Here is a 9,702-nt window from a genome sequence, read left to right as displayed (position 1 = left end):
TTTGATTATGTAAAGAACCTGTTCCTAGCTGAGTTTCTGGAGTTCCAGAGATGAAGGCTGCCAGTGATGTTTTTGGTTGTTCCGGTGATAAAGGTTGATTGAATGTTTGGCTATTTCGAACTGATCTATTGATTTCGTAGGGTTTTTCTAGGGTGAACCAATTCTTTCTTTCCAAGCTAGTGGAATGAAATGTGCAACTTTCCACTCATTTTGGAAAGGCAGCTGCAGGGCTCCCACTCGTCCTACTTTTCCTACTTTCTCAGTTCTGTCCTACTTTTCCTACTTTTTTTTACCAAATCCTATCGACAAAATTTGTGTAATTGATTTTAATTGAGCAGAAAATCATTGATATATTGCCAAATATTACAAATGTTGAAGAATGCAATTAATGATTCTGCAAAAGAAATTTTATCATTTTTAAGGTTATTTGGGGGGGGGGGGTGTATGTGAACTAGTTGGTTGATTAATTTTTCATTTGCTTAATTTGAGGGTTCAACAAGTATAGTAGTCATTAAAAACTTCTGTCTGGATGGGAAAAATAATTTTGTATTTATTACTTCGTAGTTTTGGACAGTAACTAACATTCATCATTCAAAATTATGGTGCAAATAGGTGAAACAACAGTTTGCATTTCAAAGCAGTTGGATACATGGACCTATTCTAGGTTTGGTGATTCTGGTGCTACCCAATAGCATTCAGTTGGCTTCTGTATTTTTAAGGCATGAAGAGGCATAAACAATATTTACAATGCTCAGCAAAGAGCTAGAAATGAAAGTGCTTCATTTGTCAAAAATTATTACACTGGCATTGAACAGTAAAATGTGAACAAATCCTTTTAAAAAATGATGGACAACGCAGTAAAACAGGTTCACCTTGCCTTATTTACATCGGATTTTGCAATCTACACATTTTGCACTGTGCTTTTGAAAGTGGTCTTGAAGGAGCGTCATTCTTAAAAAATGTAAGTCTTAAAAATTTGTATCAGTAAATTGTCAAAGAGAGTTGACAAGCTCTGCACTTTGGAAGACTCCAAAAAAAGAGTGTAATATATATGAGGAGAGACAGCAAAGAATTTTCTGTGGTTGCTAGTGCACTGTTTTGGCCAAAAATTGGTTTTGTAACCAAGTCATTTATCATTGCTTTGGCTTGAGTCAATCTAATAGGAAACTGAAATAGTGCTATAAAAAAAAAAGTTAATTCAAAATTAAATTTTCTTTTTTGCAAAAAAAATTTTTTAGGGATTTTTTCCTATTATGCTATGATTATGTTGTCTAAGGGGGTTACCCTTCCCCCCTCCTACTTTTTCTTCCTGTGTTTTCCTACTTTTTCTCATTTTTTGAGTGGCAGCCCTGCACCTGGTACTTCTGGTGAATATGGTTGTCACCGTAACCATAATGGTTTGCTTTGGAAGTTGGCCATCTCCAGATCCATGAAGAGTGTGCTCCACTTCTCTATCGGTGGAGGGGAGTTTGGTTAATTAGTGGGGCTACTGTAAAACGTAAACGTAGGCTTCTGTTGGTAATCGGGTTCAGGTATTCAAAGCTGTCTGGTGAGACAGCTTGCTAAGACAAGCCTTTCAACATTGTTTCTGTTTCATGAAGCTGGTGAGACTGTGATGGAGCTTCTTTGATTTCTCCTCTTAAGATTTAAAATTAAATCTTGAGTTTGAAAGACATGATGATTGATTGGTAACCTTTGACGAGGAAGGCTTCCAAAGTTGACTATGGGGAAGCAGTGGCTTTGTGGATTGATGGTACTCCAGGCTCACTAAAATTTTTTTAAGCGAGGTAGGGTGATCCCGTGGCAGTGATGTGTCCAATAGTGGTGTTTTGTTGGGTAGGAATTTTTATTTTGCTAATTTTTAATTTATAATATTAAGCTTTTCAACGTGAGCATAACAAAAAATATTGCTAATTCTCTTGAGAAAGCAGATTTCCATGGCAGTTATGTAAAAAAATAAACCACATGAGTTTGTTGCTATTTTAATGTTGTAACAAAAAATAACATTTACGTATGATATGTCTCGTTTATGTATGATCTGCTCTTGTGTAAAAAATTCATAATATAATTTACATTTCTCATAATAATTTTCCGTTTAGAAATTTCTATTCTTTATAATTATTTGTTTAATTGAGAGTTTGCTTTTTTAAATGATTATGGGCAGTCAAATTGTATCGATATTTATCCATCATATTTTTGCCATTTTCGAGAAATATTTGTTTTTTTGATCCAATATCATGAATCAAAACTGAAACCATGCCCTTCATTTAAATACTGCTTGCGTGCAATGCAGCATACACACTATATGTAACTCGGAACTAATTCAACTCATGAATGTTATATAAATATATCAGTCTTTGCTTATAACACACCCCTTAGTAATTTGAGAAGTGTATGTCACCAACATGTATGTTTTAAGCAAGGACTTGAAATTAGTTTTATATAGCAGTTGTGTGTATGCATAAAGTGCATTATTGAGATTGTCTCAGACAAAATATATATTAACTTACGCAGCACACATAATTAAATTTAATATAGCAGGGATATAGTTTTTGGTTGATATTTTCTGAGAAATTTTGAAAATTTATTGGAGTGTATACAGTATATAATGAGTACGCATAAGTTTTTCTTTAATTTAATTGATTTCAGTGGTATTATTTCAGTTTACATATGCCAACGGTTTTCATTTGAAGTGTCAGCATTCATACAATAAGATGAAAAATCATCAAGATTTCACCTGCATACAATACAGGTTGCACAAATAAGTCAGTTTTTGGCTTCGTCTTTTTAGGTTTTTGTTTACAGCATGATATATCCAAATTATTTTCTAGCTTAAGAGACTGTTTTTGGTGTGCTATATCCACAGCATATGTTTTCAGTGGGGTATGTAATAATAGATATAGAAGTATATGGAAGTAAATGGGTCGAAAATTGAGATTACAAAACCATACGTTATATCAACTGTGTATAGGGGTACTTTTTAAGTGTACTCAACTGAATTTATGTTCTAAAAGGTGTACAAGAATTATAAAAATTTAAATATTAAAATATTGAGAGTGAGACTTAAGTGAGATATTAATTAAAGACTGATCTGCTTAGAAATAATCAAGTATGTACAGAACTAATTTTTTGGTAATAAATGATTTTGTTATTTTTATCATTTGTTTGCTATCTTTCCTCTTAATTTATTTGTCCTTGTTTTTTAGACTTATTTAATTTCAATTTTGTTTTAGCTAGTTAGGATGAGATGGTGGAATAATTAATACGATAATCACCAACTCGCATGCCCTTATACCAGGGCTGAAAAGATCCCAGGTCAACTAAAAAATTGGTATATTGGCACCTAAAATTTTCTTTTACTAAATTGCAGTCTGGAAGCAGCACAAAATGTTTAGAATTTATAGTAACATATCATCCAACATCCTCGAGGCTCAGTATGGCCTGAAAAAGTAAAAGAAAACATTATTTTGGACTTTTTTCCAGGTGAAAATCCTTTTTTGGCACCTATAAAATTTCTCTGGCTCTTAGATTTTTTTTGCAATTGTCCAGCCCTGCCTTATACCCATTATTGTAATGAGTTTAATGTCTATTTGGTACTTTTCAAGGATTGTTTTATATGTAAAACAAATTGTGCCCTCGCTTGTGATGTTAGACAATAAAGAATAGGAATGAGTTTTATGGAATGGAGAATGTAAGCTACTATATATAATGAAGAATTTTCATTATTATTGAAATTGAGGTATTTCATGATTGAGTATGAGAGCTTTCTATTAAAATTCATTGGAATTTTAAAATGCTTGGTTTTTCATTTAGTGAAGAGGAAGTGAAGGAGGAAAAAAGGAGAAAATTTTCATTCATCAATAAAATAATGTGCTGAAAAATGATTATAAAGCTTACTGAAAAAAAATAATTATAAGTAACTAAAGGAGGATGAGATTTTTTTGTCCAAAAAAAAAGGCCTCATCTATAAAAAAGCCAACAACCCCCCCCCCCTCCCCATAGATCTATAGTGGGTGTTGGCTATGGGCAGGTGGTCATTTCCCTGTAAGTCCTTGTATCTCCACCATACGTGATGATACCTCTATAGGTTATCATAATAAAAGCACCCTTTTTTCACCAATGAATGTTTTAATGAAAAGATAACTTCACGCACACAGTTTTTCAGAAATCTGTACCTGATGGAGAAAAACGAAGGTTATTTTCAGTTTCGCAACCCAAAAAACATACAAATCACCAAAATATTCTATGCAGCTGAAAAACAATTTTTTTTTGCAGACCTGTGATATTATTAAGGGTGAAATAACATTGAAGAAGCAGCGCCATCTATACTGACACATACAAACTACTATGTCTAGTTAACTAGTTAAATATTGAATTTTAAAAAATTATTTAAAATGTTTCACACAATTAAAAGACAAAAAAATAGTTCCATATGTATTTAAAATATTAATTAGGTAAAATTTTGTGCTAAAACCTAAATTTTTTTATCAGTTGTTTTTTCAAAAAAGAGATATTTTTATACTATATAAATAAAGCGTGTCTGTTAGATGTTGTACTCGCTTCGGCAGTACATATACTAAAATTGGAACGATACAGAGAAGATTAGCATGGCCCCTGCGCAAGGATGACACGCAAAATCGTGAAGCGTTCCACATTTTTTTACACAAATTATCAAGATGAATCCTTGAACAAATAAATCGGTTCAATCTCACAATTTATTTATTTTCCCCTTTATTTGATGATTTTGGAATCGGAACAAAAGCCCACATGTCCTCACACACACACACAGGTGCTAAGTCTGGATCTTTATCGTTCGATTTATCTCAGAAGGCGGCCCCTAGGCTGAGATTTTGGGGAAGGGGGTCAGTGCCGTCTTAACGCATGGGCCCACCTGGGGCCTCAAGTGAAGAGGAGCTTCAGAAAAACGAGAAGTAGTTGAATGTTTCGAGAAGTTACCAGACCCAACTGGTAACGTCGTCAAAGGTGGAGTCGACTGATCTAATGTATATATGAGCTGACATCATCATCGTGCCCCCCCCCCCCCCCCAGCAATAATGACCTTGCCCTCCCAGACTTCCAAGTCAATCTTCGCCTATGGTTGGGTCCTCAGAAAAACCACTTATCCCGGGGGCCCGTGATGCTCACCCAGGGCCGAAGACGGCCCTGGGTGGGTTAACACATTTTGCTGCTTCCCCCCCCCCCCCACTATAAAACTCGATTTTATGACGATGTTTATGAAGATGTTATAATTACCTGAAATTTGCCACTAGGGTTAGTTGCCCCTTTGCGCCGCTTAATTCCGGCCCTGCCTCCAGGGCTTTAGCTCTCTGGTCAATAATTTCTAGAACCGCGTTTATCAACCGCTGGACTGTGCACCTGCACCGGGCAGTGAGTGATTCGCAGTTTAATTTTTTCTATCAATTTTTCGTTAGTCGCGTGTAGCTTGTGTGTGGCCGGGCCTTTCACTTCTAAAAAAATTACCGGACCGCAGGCTTCAAAAGGCTGAGGACCACTGCCCTAGATAGCTTACGTAGCACAGGAGTGTTCAATCTTTCTCGGGTCACGAGCACTGCCTATCATCAAACAGAGAAGAGCACCCTTCCGTCAAGGGTACTAAAATTTTAGGAGACTGAGAGGCACTTTCATGGGTTTGAAAACGTGTCGCGTGCCATTTAATAAGTGATCTGTGAATGTGCTGTGGGCCACCAAAGCAACCTGAACACCCAGGCAGACTGATTCACGATATCCTACCTCGAGTCGGATGGAGGGCTGTGGGATGGTCCCGAGAGAAAGCCATTTTCTTTACTGGTCATGGACCATTCCCCAGCTACCTCGAGAGATTCAAAATATCTAACAACAACAAATGTATGTGCGGAGAAGTCGGCACACCACTCCACTATGCCACCAGCTGCCCTTACACAAAAGTCTTCCACCTGATCAAACCAAGGCAAGAGCTGGTGAAGGAGTGGTTTAGGAGGATGAGCCGGCTCGAAAAAGAATCACGAACTCTTGAGAATCTCGTGCGCTATCTCGAAAAAGAGGGCATTGAAAAACTCCACCGGAGGAGAATAGACATTGGCAACCACACAACTAGACCAGATCAGCCTACGAGAAGATCCAGCAGACTGGCAGCACAGGCAGCAACACGGCGCCATTGAACAATAAGTTAGCGACCAAGTCACGGCCCAAGAGACCCCCGGGACAAACTGTGATCAGGGCTATGAATGGTTGTGCATTAAAAAAAAAAAAAAATTAAAAATGTCGGTTTACATAGCGGCGTGAAATCTTTATGTATATAATGTATATATCATGTAAATATTTTTCTTTTGTCTTGCTTTGTAAATATTTTTTCATAAACAATAAAAAACCCGCATTAGCCCCCCCGAAAGGGATTCGGCAGTAAATTGTCCCTAGACGATTTGCCGGGGCTATTGTCGGCGAATTGAATTGAATTGAATTGGGCCACCAAAGCCATTTGGAATTGTGTCGTGGGCCACTTGAGTGATCTGTGAATGTGCTGCTGCGGGCATGGCCCCCGCATCCTGAAGCAGGGCCCTAGGCTGGGATCTACGGGCCCCCCGACCAGACTTTCACGGGGCCCCCTTTATGATGAATTTATAGAGTGAAAAAACAAAAAAATGATTAAAATCCTCCAGGGCTGGACCCTTGTCAACCCACCCCTTGCGGGGGGCCATGGCTGCGGATCGTTTAGGTGATCTGTAAATTTGCCACGGGCCACTTAAGTGATGTGCAAATATGCCGCGGGTCATTTAAGCAGGGCCGCAACTAGGGAGGAGCAGGCGGGTCTCGTGCCCCGAGCGCTGTACTGGAGGGGGCGCAAATTTTATTCTGAAACCTATCCTTCCATTACAAGAGGGGGCGTCAAAATGCGCGCTTGCCCCTGGGTAACCAAGCATCTAGTTGCGGCCCTGCACTTAAATGATTTGGAAATGCACCGCGCAGTGCAGGGTTGAACTTAAACAAGTGCGAAGGGTGCAGTCACCCAGGGCAGCTAAATTTTAGGGGGCGCGAAACGGAATGCTTTGATTAAATGACTTAAACAAAGCAATAGCTCAAAATTATGTCGAAGACAGGGAACCCACCATCAGACAAGGGTTTCGACAGACCTCCGTCTCAGCCACTGCCTTAAGGCGAACTCAGTTCTGTGAAAATATGAAATTTTAAGGGCCCCTTATAGTGTTCTTTGAGGCAAAGGAATGGGGAGGGACCTCTGCCTATAATGCAAAAAAGACGTAGAGCACGTACCCCGTTTGCCCGCGCGAGAAATAGGCCCTACTCCAAGCCAAGAGTGCACGCAGGTTTGATGGCCCGGATGCTGGACCGGAATTAGCGCTTAATTTTTCCTTTAACGACGTATTTAAAATTACACGCCGCGGGGGGGGGGGGGGGGGAGCAAAATGCATACTTGCCCCGGCTGAAAGAGTATTTAGTTGCAGCTCTGGGGTAGATAATCTGTCGTCTAGCCCTGACAGTCCTTGCTTGGTCACCCGGGGCAAGCGTGCATTTTTGACGCCCCTTTGTAATGAGATGTTGAACATGGGCGGAGATACGGGGGGGGGTGGCATTGCCCCCCCTCCCCCCAACCGTCACAGGTGGAGTCGACTGATCTAATGTATATATGAGCTGACATCATCATCATCGTGCCCCCCCCCAGCAATAATGACCTTGCCCCCCCCCCCCAGACTTCCAAGTTAATCACCGCCTATGATGTTGAAGGAGAGATTTCAGAATGAAATTTGCGCCCCCTCGGGTCTAGCGCCAGGGGCACGAGACTAGCCTGCTCTCCCCTAGTTGTGGCCCTGGTGCTGAGTACAGATATTGCTAAATACTATTTCAGCTGGCAAGTATACATTTTGCCACCCCTTCTCCCGCTCCCCGTGTAGTTTTAAATACAGTACGTCGTTAGATTGAGAATTTAGCGTTATATCTTGTCCAGAGCACCAAATCCGTGTGCACTCGAGGCTTGGGCAGAGCCTGTTTCCACACGTGGGGCACGTGCGCACAAATTTTCAGGCCACCGAAATTGGCTGTCTTTTGCATTGTAGGCATGAATCCCTGGCCACGCTTCTGCCTCAAATAACATTATCTATAAGGGCCTGCGAAAATGATATTCACCCTGGGACCGAACTTATGAGAAACAGGCCCTGGATTTTTTTTTAAAAATAACGTGATCCGCACACACACGTATTCCCAAGGGACCAGCATGATCCGTCCAGGGAATTTGTTAGTGTTAGTAAACATCCATGCCCGAACCGGGATTCGAACCCAGACCTGCACAGTGAGAAGCTAGTTCCCTAACCACTCGACTGCCAGGTGGCGGGGTTGCCGAAGGGGGTTGTCAAAATCCGAAATTTAGAAGGGGGTTGTCAAAATCCTAGACCTCGAAGGTCCCTTGCCCTGGGCAGCATTTTAAGGTGTTGCCTCGTTAAGATAATAAAATGTAACTCAATGTATTTTTTATCCATTTTGGGGTCCCTAAAATTTAGCAGCCCGGTTCGGCCACACCCTTCACACCTGCCTAAGTATGACCCTTACCCAGGGCCGCAACTAGATGCTTGATCACCCGGGGCAAGCACGCATTTTGACGCCCCCTTATGTTGAAAGAGAGGTAAAGGGTGAAATTTATGCCGCGTCTGGATCGGCATCCACGGAACCAGACTTTCCTGCCCTTCTCTAGCAGCCGCCCGTACCATATTACTCCGCTGGTCATGAGTTGAGCGTATGTGGGCAACATTTACATTCGTAAACTTGAAATCTGCATTTAATCGTAATTCAAAGCAATTTTTACAGGGGTATTTACATTATTGTACTGGGAGTCCAAAATACATCCTTTCAATTAATTTTGTGGAAATATAAGTTTTAACATGATTTTTTTTCCCTATATCATTTTAAAGAGGGCCGTCTTAACAGCACAGTGCGCCCTTGAAGACCCCCCCCCCCTCAGCTGGAAGTTTCTGTGACTAATATACAGTAAAAAGAGCTGCGTTTTTTCTGCAGGGGGGTTCTCTTGAGGTTTTACAGACTTAAAAAATTAAAATAGGTGACATATTTTTCTCGTGATTTTAGGGCAGCACCTACCAAAAACCATAACCATGCACATAAAGAAATTTGTCGTCATTCACCTCTATCAGCAACAGATGGCGCCACTACAGTGACTGAATCTCAGGCAACCTAAGGCCCCTTTCACACAGAGCCAAAGCCGCTTAATGCAGCTTTGCACAGAGCGGATGCGGGTCCGCATACCCTTTCACACAAAGCCGCTTGTAAGTAAGTGCCGCTTGTAACTCTTAATGCAGCTTTGCTTTCACACAAGCACTAAAGATTCGGGCGAAACGGCCGCATCTTTAGTTTGAAATTCGTGCATAAAAACTATTTTTTCGCAATTTTTGTAATTATTTTTCTCCTTCAACCTTGATTCAGAGTGCCTAGAGGCATTCTTTGGTGGTTTAATCTAGAGCCCCATAGAATATGGGTATAAAGATGCCTTCATTCCGATCCTCACAAGTAGTCGATGGGAGAAATAAATATCTTAAAATATTTTCAAAGATTTTGAAAAAAAAAAATCTGTCTTTTCGGAAAAATATGAAAGAAAAATTCCAAAAACATCCAATGTTCGAAAAATCCAATCCAAAAACATCGATGTTCCAAAAAAAAAAAAAAATCAAAGACTGCAAGTAGAAA

General features: G+C 40.1%; 1 non-coding gene across 1 annotated transcript; it reads left to right on the top strand.

Annotated features, from left to right (window-relative positions):
• The first annotated feature begins 4,552 nt into the window (after nucleotides 1-4,552).
• LOC149070194 (U6 spliceosomal RNA) lies at nucleotides 4,553-4,659 on the top strand. The gene has a single exon (XR_016195100.1). It is a non-coding gene; the product is annotated as a U6 spliceosomal RNA (small nuclear RNA).
• Nucleotides 4,660-9,702: the final 5,043 nt, after the last annotated feature.

The sequence above is a fragment of the Pholcus phalangioides genome, unplaced genomic scaffold, assembly GCF_987345545.1.
Source record: "Pholcus phalangioides strain wild (caught in Gottingen) unplaced genomic scaffold, Ppha-v1.0 ptg000022l_1, whole genome shotgun sequence".
Classification (NCBI taxonomy): domain Eukaryota; kingdom Metazoa; phylum Arthropoda; class Arachnida; order Araneae; family Pholcidae; genus Pholcus; species Pholcus phalangioides.
This window is presented reverse-complemented; position numbering and strand designations above follow the sequence as displayed.